The following is a 13,842-nucleotide window of genomic DNA, read 5'->3' on the forward strand; positions in this document are numbered from 1 at the left end:
CTGTGACCTTGAGGCTTGTTCATAACTGTGCTTTTCTGTCATGGAGAGCAGGGCTGGGAGATACCAAGCAACTAAGAGAATAAAATTACACAAGATGGGACCAATAGTTTACAAGCATTTATAATGGTGCAGTATCATCATGGTTAGAGCAAAAGACTGGGTCCCGGAAGGCATTTGGTTTATAATGGGATAGAACCACATGGAGGGAAATAATTTGCCTGGCTTGTTCCTTAGCTTGTTCTTTGTTCCTTAGGAACATATCAAAGTAGGACTTTGCTGCTTGGGAGTGAAGACTTCCAGGATAAAATACCAGGAAACTTCCTAGCTAGCTAGCATGGGGCACATGCAGCCTGGCTAAATGACTCAAGGATGTCTAGAAATGAATCAGAATGAAACATTCAAAAAGGAAGAACCTGTAAAATGTAATGGAGTTGCTAGCTCTGAATCTGGACTCCCATAACCTCTCTATCTGACCCTTTGTGTCTAGAAGGAAAGAGACACATGCTCTTTCATTTCACACATATTTCTGCTATGACAGAAATGGATTAATCAAATATGCAGTGATGACCAGGCCTAGTGTACAGGATATTTCCTCTTCAGTTGTCTGCTTGGCTGGAATCCTGAGTGGTCCTTAACTTCTGCAAAAAGAATTAATATCTCATCCCTGATTTACAAAAGTCATTTAAACAAACTAGCTACCCTTCATTCCTCCCACACCCTGTCTCTTCTCATCCTGGTACCTTATCATGTTGTGGACAGGATGTTTCAGATTGCACTCTCTATGGTGACCGGACAAACATCCTTTCGCTATCAAAAGCTCTAGGAGAGTTACTGCATTGCAGAGGCTTTGATGTGTGCTTGGATAGTCCGAGATAAAAATGGATATCTTGGCTCCCTTTATAACTGAGAATCCTGATTTAATAGAAGTCTAATGCTGAACATTGCACACACAGAAAGTCAGCAAGCAACTCTCCCAGGGACAGGAGAAGGGTTTGAATAGTGATCAGGGTCTGGTGTGTTTGAAAGAGGCTATCACAATAACAAACCAGCGTCAGCAGGACACACAGCATGCACAGGCAAAATTAGATTCTGTTTCTCCATTACTTACTCCACTTACTTTAATTATATTGTTAATTACACATGCACACATGTTCATCTTTTCTTGCTCTCATGTTGCAGAGGTCACCCTAGCAACTCATCTGCCAAGCAAGGCCGCTTGAATAGCCTGGCATTTGCTTCCTACTGTTTTTCCAGCACCCGTTGCTAAAGCAACTGTGAATATCACTAAGTGGATGGTCTCACCTTTTGAATTTTATCTGAGATGTTGCTTAAAAGAAAGATGTAAGCCTGCAGCTATGGGTTTGCACTGTACCCTCTTAGAATAATGTGTATGCTACTGGTAGAGCAATAGCCCTCCTTTTGTTTGGGAAATACTGCTCCCAAAATCCACACCAAACTGTGTGTGTGCTGAGTGGTGCTTTGTAGTCTTCTGTAATTATCTGTGGAGTGTCTTTGGGATGGCTGCTATCCTGGCAAGACTTGTCTCATCAGACCTGTAGTTTCAAACCTGAGGTGCTGCGCTGAATGTGAGAGTGAATTGATTTGAACCCTTTATTCATAAAGAAAGAAGCAGTAAATCTTAAAAAATGTAGGGGAATTAGAATTTCTTGTATAAATCTTTTTTTCAATTGAATCTGCTCACCATGGGAAGAAAGGTTCTTCTTTGAGGAGTGTGCCTGTGGGTGCTTCACTTCAGGTGTCGGTGCGTCTCTGCACCTTTGATCGGAGAATTTCAGCAATGGTGGTCATGTATGAACTATGTAGCATTGCAGGACCAGAGCCCCCTCAGTTCCTTCTCAATCATCTTTGGCCTGAGACGTAGCTCCTGCAGTGTTAAGACTGACAGCTGTACTTAATGTATAAAATAGTTTAGAGTAGTTTGTAGTACCCTAGTTATGGTTACTTATCCCTTTCTCCCCTGGATTTTCTTAAAAAGAAAAAAAACTTTTTTTTCCTTTTCTCTTTATATTCCAAGTTTGAATACCCTTTAGCATAAATAGTGTTCACCATTAGATTTGAACTGCTATAACTTGTGCAATGCCCGGTTCACCAGGCTTCAAGCACTGTCTTTCCTGCTGAGAGGCAATCCCAGTCTCAGACAGACATTCTCAGTGCATCCGGTGCCTAGGGGAGACCCAAGTTCCTCAGAGGTGCTCTCACTACACCAGCCTAAAGCCTCATGCCAGGAAGGACAGAGACCTACGTCTCAAACTTCTGTTAATGGAGAAGCCTCTGTGCCCAGCATCCGAGCCCAGTCTGGGCAATGGTCTCTGGCAAATTCACCCAGCTCACAGCGGAAGGCTTATTCCTCCAGAAAGGTAGAAGAAAAGAGCTTCAACTTCTCCCCTCAAGGAGCTGCCAGAAAAGAAGCGATCTCCGTCCTGCTCTACATCCTCAGTACCAATCGCACCGCAGCTGAGTACTTACGAGGCCCCGGGATCCTCTGGTACTATGCATATCATCAAATGGGCACACCTGGAGTCAAGGGGCAAACAGAAACCTACCTCCTCTGCTACAGCACTGACAGAGCCACCTAAAGATGCGACACCAAGACAGTCCACACAGGGTCGGGCACCGCCTCTTGTTCCAATAGCGCAGAGCACTCAGATGTCGGCATCAACAGCCTCAATTACAACAGCATTATTGGCACTGACCACTGGCAGTGCACCTTTTTCTACATCATGCAGACCTGCATGTTTCATTGACACCGGAATCACCTCTCTTCAGCAATGATGTTTCTCTGACACGCACAGCACTGTCAGCACACTTCACCTCTGGCCGCTCCATTCTCTAGCAAGGAGGAAGATACTGAAAAGCAGGGTGACTTTTAACATAAGAACATAAGAATGGCCATATTGGGTCAGGCCAATGGTCCGTCCATATCCTGTCTTCCGACAGTGGCCAATACCAGGTGCTTCAGGGGGAATGAACAGAACAGGTAATCATTGAGTGATCCATCCCATCACCCATTCCCAGCTTCTAGCAAACTGCAATCCTTGCCCATCTGGCTACTAGCCATTGATGAACCTATCCTCTATGAAAGTATCTAGTTCATTTTTGAACCCTGATATAGTCTTGGCCTTCCCAATATCCTCTGGCAATGAGTTCCACAGGTGTGAAGAAATACTTCCTTTTGTTCGTTTTAAACTTGCTGCCTATTAATTTCATTTGGTGATCCCATAGGTTTTGTGTTATGAGAAGGAGTAAAGAACATTTCCTTATTTACTTTCTCCACATCAGTCATGATTTTATAGACCACTATTACATCCCCCCTTAGTCGTCTCTTTTCCAAGCTGAAAAGCCCCAGTCCTATTAATCTTTCTTCATATAAAAGTTTTCCATACCCCTAATCATTTTTGCTGCCCTTTTCTGTACCTTTTCCAATTCTGAAATATCTTTTTTGAGATGAGGTGACCACATCTGCATGCAATATTAAAGATGTTGGCATACCATGGATTTATATAGAGGCAATATGATATTTTCTGTCTTATCCCTTTCCTAATGATTCCCAATATTCCGTTAGCTTTTTTGACTGCTGCTGCACATGGAGTGGATGTTTTCAGAGAACTATCCACAATAACTCCAGGATCTCTTTCTTGAGAGCTAACAGCTAATTTAGAACCCATCATTTTATATGTATAGTTGGGGTGATGTTTTCCAGTGTGCATTACTTTGCATTTATCAGCACTGAATTTCAGCTGCCATTTTGTTGCCCAGTCACCCAGCTTTGTGAGATCCCTTTGTAACTCTTCGCAGTCTGCTTTTGACTTAACTATCTTGAGTAGTTTTGCACAATCTGTGAATTTTGCCACCTCACTATTTACCCCATTTTCCAGATCACTTATGAATATGTTGAACAGTACTGGTCCCAGTACTGACCCCTGGAGGATACCACTATTTACCTCTCTCCTGAAAACTGACCAGTTATTCTTACCCTTTATTTCCTATCTTTTAACCAGTTAGTGATTCAGGAGAGAATCTTCCCTCTGATCACATGATAGCTTACTTTGCTTGAGAGTTTTTGGTGAGGGACCTTGTCAAAGGCTTTCTGAAAATCTAAAGTACACTATGTCCACTGGATCACTCTTGTCCACATACTTGTTGACCCCCCTCACAGAATTCTAGTAGATTGGTGAGGCATAATTTCTTTTTACAAAAACCATGTTGGCTCTTCCCCATCAAATCGTGTTAGTTTATGTGTCTGATAATTCTGTTCTTTACTGGAGTTTCAACTAGTTTGTCTGGTAGTGAAGTTAGGCTTACTGGACAGTAATTGCCAGGATCGCCTCTGGAGTCTTCTTTAAAAATTAGCATCAAATTAGCTATCTTCCAGTTATCTGGTATAGAAGCTGATTTAAATGATAGATTACATACCACAGTTAGTAGTTCCGCAATTTCACATTTGAATTCCTTCATATCTCTTGGGTGAATACCATCTGGTCCTTGTGACTCATTACTGTTTAATTTATCAATTTGTTCCAAAATCTCTTCTAATGCCACCTCAATCTGAGACAGTTCCTCAGATTGTCACCTAAAAAGAATTTCTCAGGTTTTTCATCTCAGCACTCGTCTCCCATCTAATCTTCTGCAGTGTTGGTCCACCTGTGCAGCCTAAAGTTCATCACAGGGCTGACAGCTAGACTTGTTATGGCCATGGATGCCATCGCCTGTGCCATTCCCCACTCAGTGGTTCTACTGGGACCCCTGAGGGGCATATATAACTCAGTACCCCAGACCCTCAAGCCCATACAGGGAGAGGCTAAATCTCCCCCTTTTCCCTAAATGACTTCACCTTCAGAGCCTCCTGAGGAATGCTTTGAAGAAAAAGGGGAGGCCATGGAACAGGACACAACACCAGTAACCAACATTCCTTCCTCATCCCCACATGAGGTCATAATGCCACAGCCACCCACAGCGGTGCATGATTTCAAACATTTTCAATAACTTTCTAAAAGAATCACTGATACCCTAGAGATTCCTCTAGAGGAGGTCTCAGAGTCCCAACACAAGTTACTGGACATTCTCCATACATCCTCCTCCTCAAAATTTGTTCTTCCCATAAATGACACATGGAGCCAGCTAACAACGTAGCCCACCTGGAAGAGAGTGGATAAAAAGTACTATGTCCCCTCTAAAGGACTGGATTTCTTATTCTCTCACCCCACACCCAGCTCCTTAGTAGTTGATGCTCTCTACCAACAAGGGAGGCAATAACAACCCAGATCACCCCGTACGACAAAGAGTGGAAACAATTAGATCTCTCTTGCCGCAAGGCCTATTCATCAGCCACTCTAATATGACCACACAAATTACTCCAAACTTGCAGGATTTATTGACATCATACCAGAGGACAAAAGACACCAATTCAAGTTCATCATTTCGGTGGTGCCTTTAGATGCAGCTGATACAGCGGCATGCTGCATGGCCAATGCCATAATTATGCGCTGGGCTTCATGGCTCCACCTGTCTGGCTTCCTAAGGGAGGTACAATTCACCATGGAAGACCTCCCTTTTGATGGCCAGAAGCTGTTCGTGGCAAAAACTAATGTGTCCCTTCATACTCTGAAAGACTTGAGTGCAACACTTCGCTCCCTGGATATGTACAGACATGCATCAAAAAGAAAACAGGGTGAACAATGTACCACCCAGCATGCAAGGTCTATTCTGTACACCTGACAACAGAGGTGCTGCAACACGCAAAGGCAAAGACAGAGGCCTCCAAAGCGTCGCCAGCCTCTAACTCAATCATTGACATTCCACCAACCCTCTGCAAAACAACAATTTTGAGGGTTTGGTCAAGGGCCCAAGAGACCTCCCCCATTCTTCAGTGCTGACACCATCACTCACCATCCCCCGTTTTGGGTACGGCTGGCCCCTTCCTACCCAGCATGAAAAACTATCACCATGGACAAATGAGTTTTAGAAATAATCCATTCAGGCTATCCGATACCATTCATCTCCATCCCCCGCACTCATCCTCCCTCACCGCCCCTCTTCAGGGGCCACTCTCAGGGACCACCCTGAGGGTGCCGTGGAACCGGTACCATCACTACACAGGGGAAAGGGTTTTTACTCCCACTACTTCTTAACCCAGAAAAAGAATGGAGGATGGAGGCCTGTTCTAGACCTCAGAAAACTCAACAAATTCATAAGGGTCCAGTGGTTCAGGATGGTCACATTAGCATCAATAATACCAGCACTGGAACAGGGGGACTGGTTTTCAGCCCTCGACTTCCAAGATACCTATTTTCACATAACCATATATCCCATGCACAGGAGGTTCTTCAGATTTACTCTGGGGATGGAACGTTATCAATTCAAAGTTTTGCCTTTTGGCCTTTCAGTAGCACTGCACATGTTTTCCAAAGCTCTCATGATAGTGGTGGCACACCTCTGCAGAAAGACAATTCTTCCCTACTTGGATGATTGCCTATTAAACGTACCCACTGGGCAGATGCCATAGACATGACACCCAGGACAACTGCCCTCTTCTCATCGCTGGGATTACAATTATACATACAGAAATCAACACTGACACCTGTGCAAAAGCTGGACTTTATCGGGACACATCTAGACACTATATAGGCCAAAGCATCACTACAAACGAACAGATTCGTCACTATAGTCTATCTGATTTCCACTGCACTGGACAGTCCACAGATTATCATGGACCTGCCTCCCAACTATTAGGCCATATGGTGGCAACCACATGCATGGGATGACATGCACGTCTTCACATGCCTTCAGGGATGGCTAAGAAATATATACATACCACACAAACACAGCCTAAACAGTCACCTCATAATGCCGATAAAAATCAAGAACGAGCTACATTGGTGGATGCAACCGAACAATGTGTGCGGGGAGTTCCTTTTACACAAACTCCATCTTCAATTATTCTCACAACCCTCCTCCTTGAAAGGCTTGGGAATCCATCTCAAGCACCACACAATTCAGGGCAGATGATCTCTGTTACATATAAATCTCCTGGACTGTGTGCAGTTCGCAAATGTGCTTGCACTTCCTGCCGTTGATCAGGAACAAGACCAGATGGGTAATGCCGGACAACATTGCTTGCATGTTTTATGGGAGAGTCAAGGTCGCACTTCCTATGCACCAAAGCCATGAAACTATAGAACTGGTGTATCCAACACAATGTCAGCATATCAGCCTCATTTCTCCAAGGACATCAAAACATCACAGAGGATACACTGAGCAGGGAATTCTCTCAAGACCACAAGTGAGAGCTAAACAACATGGTCCTGCAAAGCATATTCACACAGGGGGTTCATCCATCCATAGACCTCTTTGCGAGATCTCAGAATTACAAATGCCCGCAATTCTGTTTGAGAGCAGGGTTGGGCTCCCAATCCTTGGGTGACGCTTTTCTCCTCAAATGGGATACGCTTCTGCTGTACGCACTTCCCCCATCTCCCTACTATCAAGAGTAACACACAAAATAAGAGACGACAAGGCCAAAGTAATCGTGATAGCCCCCACATGGCCCAGACAAAAGTGGTACTTGTACCTGTTGAGGATGGTGGTATGTGCACCATGCACACTTCCGCTCTTGCCAAATCTTTTATCGCTAGAAGCCGGACATGTTTACCACCCAAACCTGGAGAGATTTCACTTGAGGGTATGGTTCCTACATGGCTTCAACACAATGAACTCACTTACTTGGAACAGGTGAAAGACATATTAGTGAACAGTAGAAGGACAATCACATGTAATACTTACCTGCATAAATGGAAGAGATTTTCCATCTGGTGCCAAAACAAATAGCTTGGCCTGTTACTCCCCCTTACCGATGATTTTAGGATACATGCTAGAACTAAAGAAAGTTGCAGCTGAGATTGGCTCTGCTTTGAGCATGGGGTTGGACTGATTCTATGAACTCTGGCATATCCCTTAGCTTGCTTAGAGTACAATTCTCCGCTATTACTGCTTTTCACCACAAGGTGGATGGGATATCAATATTTGCCCATCCTATCACTACATGCTTTCTTAGGGGTATCAGAAATGTCTACCCTGAGATACAAGTACCTGCTCCGCCTTGGAACATGAAATTGGTACTATGTTGTCATACAGGGGCCCCATTCGAACCATTAACAACATGCTGTCTAACACATCTGTCAATGAAGGTGGCATTTTTAGTCGTTATTACGTTTGCCTGACAAGTGGGAGAGTTAGGGGCCCCGCACGGCACATGCACCATATACCAACTTTTTCAAGAACAAGGTCACTCTAAGACCTCATCCAAAATTTTTATTTAAAGTTCCCTCCTCTTTCCACTTGAAGCAGCCAATCCATCTTCCCTCATTCTTCCCCAAACCTCACGGGAGCAAACAAGACTCAATATTACACACTGTGGAGATCAGACGTGTATGAACATTCTACCTTGAGAGAATGAAAACGTTCAGAAAGTCACCAAGACTTTTCTTTCAACTTTGGAACGATCTAAAGCTTCCGCCATTTCCGAGCAGAGACTGTCCAAATGGATTTCTGGATGCATTCACCTTTTTTTACTAACAGCAGGGTATACAGTCCCCACCAGGGGTCTGAGCCTACCACACCAGATCATTATCAACCTCAGTAGCTTTTCTCAACATCATACCAGTCATGGACATATGTAAGGCAGCTGCCTGGACGTCTGCACACATGTTTACGCAACACTATGCGATAGAGCAGAGTTCAGGATGGGATGCATTGTAGGACTTACTGTACTGTCATCAATTACCCACGCAACGACAAAGCCCTTTCCATCCATCATGGGGCACTGTGTGACAGTCACCTGAAGTGGAGCACTTCACACTTCCCCACACACAGGAATGCTCCTTGAAGAAGAAGAGGTTACTCACTCTGTGTATTAACTGAAGTGCTTCGAATGGTGTCCCTGGGGTTGCTCCACTACCCACCCTTCTCCTTTCTGCTTCGGAGTTCAATATATGAACTCAGTGGTGAAGAAGGAACTGATGGGGGGGTCAGGTTGTGCAGTGCCAGATAGATGCTGACGACAGCATGCACAACCCAGATGAGCACTGCTGCTGAAATTCTCTGATCAAAGGCGCAGGGATGCACTGATACCTGAAGTGGAGCACCCATAGAGACAGGGTGAGTAACCTTCTCATCTCATAATCTGATTTTAAATGAATAAATCCTTTCCACCTTTCTTGGCTAAGCCATTAACTTGCATGGAAACAACTGTTTTGTGCTAGAGTGTGGGCATCAGATAATTTTGGAAATCCTCTAATTTTGTGGCTCTGCTGTGCAAGTGTTGGACAGTAGCAAATATCTCCAACAGCCAGCTGGTGATAGGACATTAGATGGGGAGGGTTTGAGTTACTACAGAGAATTCTTTCCCATATGTTTGGCTGGTGGGTCTTGCCCACATGCCCAATGTCTAAATGATCGCCATAGAAGGAATTTTCCCCGGGGTCAGATTGGCAGACTCCTGAAGTCTTTTGGCCTTCCACTGTAACATGGGGCACAGGTCACTTGCAGGTTTAAACCAGTGTAAATGGTGGATTCTCTGTAACTTGAAGTCTTTAAACCAGGGGTTCTCAAACCCCACAAGGAGGCCAGACTAGATGATCATGATGGTCCCTTCCGGCCTTAAAGTCTATGAATCTATGAGTGTGTTTATACTGTGTGTCTAGAGGTCTAAGCCCAGATCCTCAGCTGCTATAGAGCAGCCCACAATGCAGTTTGGCAGAATAGATTAAAATGTGGCTCTAATCTTTGCATGTCCTAATCCTAGGCGAGGTGTACGCTAGGTTGATCTCTTGGTTTAACATAGAGCAGCCTGGAGGCCCCGAGAAGTCTTCGAAAGCAGTTGGGAATTGATGAGGTGCAAAGAAGTCTTGACCACAAATGCCGTCTGTGTGAACTGGGTGGGAGAGCCCATTACACCAGTTCTGCACCACTGGTAGATCCCAGCTTCAGGAATGCTTGCACTAGTGGGCACAGAGCAACCCTTACACAAGGAAATCCGAGCCTCTGTATCGCTAAGGAATGCATAACACGGTAGAGATAGGAATACCAAAATGGGAATGCACCTCATTGGAAGGACTGCATGCTTTTGAATATTATTTAGGAGGCGGCTTTGAACTCTGTCTTGAGCCCAGTATTAATTTAAAATACATCTCCACGCCTCTTGGAATAATGCTCCTTTCCTCTGACTACATGGCCCTGGGCTCCACCCCCCTTTGAAAACCAGCTAGCCCACTTCTTCCCTGCCTGGGAACAGCTTACCTCAGATAAGTGGACTTTGGAGGTGATGGATGTAGGATGTTCTGTCCACTTCCATGCTATTTCCCCCTCGACCCTCCTTTCCCCATCCCTCTTCAGGGACCCCTCTCAGGAAGATTTCTCAAAACAAGAGGTTCAGTCTCTCTTACTCTTGGGGGTGGTCAGACTGGTTCCCCCAGAGTTCATTGGAAGAGGATTCCATTTCAACTACTTCCTATTTCCCAAGAGGGGCAAAGAATGGTGGCTGATCCTCGACCTCAGAAACCTGAACACCCTGTATCCTTTCACAGCACAGCACAGTGGTGACACTAGCAACTGTAATCCCATCCTTACATCTGGGAGATTGGTTTGCCACCCTCGACCTTCAGGATGCCTACTTTCATGTAGCTATTCACCCTTCCCACAAACATTTCCTACACATCATAGTAGGCTCAGAATACTACCAGTACAGCTGACAGTAAACCAGTCCTTGCTTTCAGCTTGGTTTTCAGTAAATGTGTTTTGTTCCTTGGTCTAGACACTCTAGTGTTGCCAAATTCCTGTTTCCCCAATATGTGGGTTGTACTATTTTTTCTGTTGCAAATTCTACTTTGCAGCCCATTAAAACTGGCTCCTGAGTGAAACTTGCCTCCTGATGCAGATCACCCCAGAATCTCTCTGATCCAGACAATGACCTTTGGTGGTTCATCCATCACCCTATTGTTGGCAGCACTTGCTATAGGTGTCACAGTGCGATCCATTTAAAATGGAGCAGGATCTCACAGGAAATTTCCATTTGTCCCCTGCAACTCCAGCATGTCAGGGGGATGGCCAGGATAGGTGGCTCTCTGTGGCTGACCTAGCTCTCAGCCAGATCCAGGATCAAGGGGCACAAAGGTAATCTCCTCTGTCACTGTGTTGAGTAGAAATTGGCCAGACCTGAGTATCAGATCTGTAAATCTGATCTTCAGCTTTGAATTTCTTGTCCTTTTTTGGTTTAAACCATACTCTTGGTAGTTAGACAATCTTTTCTCCATTGCACCAATCCAGGGAGAATATAAACAGAGCAGACCAGTGGAGAATTGAAATAAGGTCTGAATGTCAATGCTTAGCCTCTGGGTGTAGCTGGAGGGGACCCAGGAAGACCCTTTCATCTCTAGAAACCTTGGTACAAATGAGTTGGGTGGTTTTAGTCTGCTCAATAAGCCAGTGTTACAAAACCACTCTCATGATTTGCTGCATTTGGTCATTTTCAGGAATGTCTGCTTAGGAAAAGTCAAAGATTGGAATAGCAAGAATATAGCAAATACACAGCGGATCAGGACTAAAGAGTATTTATAGTTTAAGGCTCATGACTGTTGCTGGCCAGGATGAGATACAATTTCAGAGCTATGTTGTGATCCGGGCCTGCCATAGCAACCAGGTGCAGGTTTGGATTGAGATGCATGGACAAAGCATACAGAGAAGCCACCGCACCTAGGTTGTGTTTTCATATTGAAGAACACTGTACTTATTCCATAGCTAATGCCACTGACAGGAGCTCCACAGCAGGACAGGACAATGCCTTTGGAATGTTGTGCCCTTTTCAGTAATAAATAATAGTGACTATCACTATACAGCACTTTTCCTCCAGGGAGCTCAAAGCGCCTTGCAAAGACTGGTCAGTGTCATTATCCCTGCTCTACGGAGCAGGAGCTGAGGCTCAGAGAGGTGAAGTGACTTAGTCAAGGTCACCCCTCAGTTTCCTGGGAGAGCTGGGAACAGACCATTACCCCTGACTCCCAGACCAGTGTACTGGGTGCTGGCAACGCTCCAGCTTGCTGCTACAGTCTGGAGTTTGGTGTCTGTCATTTTACGTGACTCCTGGCCAGTTAGTACCAGAGTTACACTTGGTGATCTCTCTCTTAGAAATAGAGAGGAAAGAACATGCTCTTCTCCTTGAATTATGTTTCCCGTCGGTTTCCGGCTGATGTGTGCTATCTTACGTGGCTCCTCTGATTGTGCACTTCACCCGGGCATTGTTACAAAGGCCGACAAACATTTCAGGAAAAAATATTACTTCTCTTATTGTTATTTTATGTTACTTGCCTTGTCTTTCCATTGCCATTTAGATAAAGGGCTTTATCAAGCTTGAACTAATTAACCCTGGCAGCAGGATGCCTGAATGGAGTGTTCCAGCTGTGAAATCCTCAGACTTCTCTTGAAATACACTTAGGACTGAAGGAATTTAAGAGATTTCTTTTCCCTTGTTGGCAAATCCCTGTAATTTAATTGAGCAATAAAGATCCAGCAGGGCATGCACTAATGTGCCATAAACTCTAGCAGTGATTCACTAGCAGCCAGTTGCATTCTGGATTTCCTGGTGTTGGTTTGTAACACTCACTAAACAGAGCGAGTTGAAGCTGACCTGGTGATCTCACTGCCATGGCCCCAGTTCCTCTAGAGACATGTGCCTTACTAAGAGAGTAAGCTTGTCATTGGTGGTGAGAGCCATCATCCAGCGTGTTACAGGGTGACCTTGAGTTCTTCTTCGAGTGCTTGCTCATGTCCACACTGTCGCCGGAAGCTTTTTCCTAGTGGTATGTGCCAGGTCAGCTCTGGTGCCGCCTGGAGTGGCACCCTCATGATGCGGTATATAGTCAGCTGCCGCCTTGCTGCCACTTCAGTTCCTTCTTTCCGTAGGTGTTGGTCGCTGGAACGCTGTTCTCGTCTTGCTCTGCAAGTACTATTCTCAGTGGTTGTGCCTGTAATTAATTGTAAATAGTTAGCATTCGTGTGTAAATAGTTAGATAAGATTGATTAGGTACTTTGGGGTTATGTTCCCTGCCCTGCGGGGTTAGCCTGCCTGGAACATCAGGCATGCCGTGTTCCAGGGCTACAAACAGTGTACAACCTGCCATGGAAAAATACCAGTGAGCAACCCACATGATAGCTGTCTGAAATGCCTGGTAGAGGGGTGTATACCAGAGAAGTGCCGTCACTGCAGAAACTTCAGGCCTAGGACCAAAAAAGATAGGGACAGCAAGCTGAAGTTTCTTTTGATGGAGGCTGCACTTTGCCCAGCGTCGGAGCATCAACCGGACCAGGTGCCAAGCTCCTCCTCAATCAGGAGTGCACCAGCCTCGGTTACAGAACCACAAAGAGGCAGAGTGTCCCTGGCACCAAGACTCCCTCAGCACCATGATTCTTCTGACACCCAGATCGTCAGTACTGTGGGAGTGGTGCCGTTATTCATCTCCAGTGCCAAGGAAGGGATTGAAGAAGTTGGACCAGGGAAGATCTCCAGCTAAGAAGAGCATGGAGAAGGCGAGGCCGTTAATGGCCCCCTCTCAGGCAGTAAGCAGCCAACTTGTGCCATTGACTCCGGCCCAGCAAGGAGTACCATTGAGTCCAGCACACATGAACTCCCAGCCAAGGGTAAGTCAGGAAGGCGATTTGACTTTGGTAGAGCCATCCACGCCAAAGACGTTTGAGGCAGCGAGAGTCTCGTTCCACTCCCAGCACCTCGGCCTTCTCCATCTTGGGGCCTGCTACGCGCAGTCCAACCTGAGG

General features: G+C 45.3%; 1 protein-coding gene across 7 annotated transcripts in view; it reads left to right on the plus strand.

Moving 5' to 3' along the window:
- Positions 1 to 13,842, plus strand: part of EXD3 (exonuclease 3'-5' domain containing 3) — a 505,315-nt gene that overhangs the window by 218,356 nt on the left and 273,117 nt on the right. The window lies entirely within an intron of this gene.

This window comes from Emydura macquarii, unplaced genomic scaffold (assembly GCF_026122565.2).
Source record: "Emydura macquarii macquarii isolate MOO-44397 ecotype Brisbane River unplaced genomic scaffold, CSIRO-AGI_Emac_v2 contig_2417, whole genome shotgun sequence".
Lineage (NCBI taxonomy): Eukaryota > Metazoa > Chordata > Testudines > Chelidae > Emydura > Emydura macquarii.